Raw genomic sequence first — 1,247 nt, forward strand, 5'->3', positions numbered from 1 at the left:
TTAAATAACCGACTTCAAAGATAGAAAGATGTATTGTAAACGTTAGCAATTTTTCATTTGAAACTTCTGCTTTTAGGCAAAACTCTAAATGATCAGTATCACCATGAAACTTAAACGGGTGATTACCTACGTTAGGACGCTTATTTTTTCAATTTCCAGGTTTTGGAAATTAATGTCTACATATGCACATGAGGCCTGCAAGGTGGGGCGGTGGTTAGCACTGTCGTCTCACAGCTAGAATAAGTCCCAGGAAGGGCACCTGGGATCTTTCTGTGTGGAGTTTGCATGTTCTCCCTGTGCAGCGTGGGTTCTCTCCGGGTTCTCCTGCTTCCTTCAAAAACATGTTGAGGTAAATTGGTGATTCTAAATTGTCTGTACGTGTGAATGTGAGTGTGCTTGGTTGTCTGTCTCTAAGTGTAGTCCTGTGACAGACTGATGACCTGTCCAGGGTGTCCCCTGCCTTCGCCCTAAGTCAGCTGGTCCAGCCCCCCTGCGACCCTAGTGAGGATCAAGCGGTGTATAGATAATAGATGGATGGATATGCACATGAGGAAATGCCTTATTTAATCTGCAACACATAGCACAAATGTTCAACAGACAATGTGCAACATCTTAATATCATTGTTGTCTACTGAGAAATTGTGAAAATGTTTATTAGAACTAGAATGATTTTATGATCTCAACCTAAGAGGCTTATTGTGTTCCTTAAAAGTCTGTATTTGCTTTGACAAAACTGATTCTATTATATCAGCAATAAAAGCAGCTTGAGTAATTAAAGTTCATGTCAGGATTGGACAATTACATGAAAGTCTTCCATCAGAATAGAAAAAGCATTTTACGATCCTCTTATTATTATTAGTGCATGCAGATGAAACATGTGAAATGTTTTGTGCTTCTCGACTTGCAGGCAGAAGTGCAGTTTGATGTCATAGAGAGAGAGGCAGATAAATGTCGCAGATTGATAACTGCCTACAAGAACTATTTTGGAGCAACTCAGATATTTAGTTTTATTGGTATAAAGACAGTATCAAAATGCATGTGTTTTTATATGTCAATAAAGTATGCATTGGTACAAGTTCAAGTTAGTTTGATTTAGGTGTAGCTGCAGATTTTGTTCAAGCTTTTGTACAGACTCTGTAGGGATGAAACCTATTTTGAATATCTGCAGAAACAAATGGTCCAAAGTGTTGAATGATAAAAAATTAACCTGCAGCTAAAAGACAGAAACAGAGGAATGTCACAGTGGG

The 1,247-nt window shown here is 38.6% G+C and overlaps 1 protein-coding gene across 1 annotated transcript in view; it reads right to left on the minus strand.

The window, feature by feature from the left end:
• Positions 1-1,247, minus strand: part of LOC103371976 (vegetative cell wall protein gp1-like) — a 20,183-nt gene that overhangs the window by 14,752 nt on the left and 4,184 nt on the right. The window lies entirely within an intron of this gene.

The sequence above is a fragment of the Stegastes partitus genome, unplaced genomic scaffold (genome assembly GCF_000690725.1).
Source record: "Stegastes partitus isolate 25-593 unplaced genomic scaffold, Stegastes_partitus-1.0.2 Scaffold1676, whole genome shotgun sequence".
NCBI classification, from domain to species: domain Eukaryota; kingdom Metazoa; phylum Chordata; class Actinopteri; family Pomacentridae; genus Stegastes; species Stegastes partitus.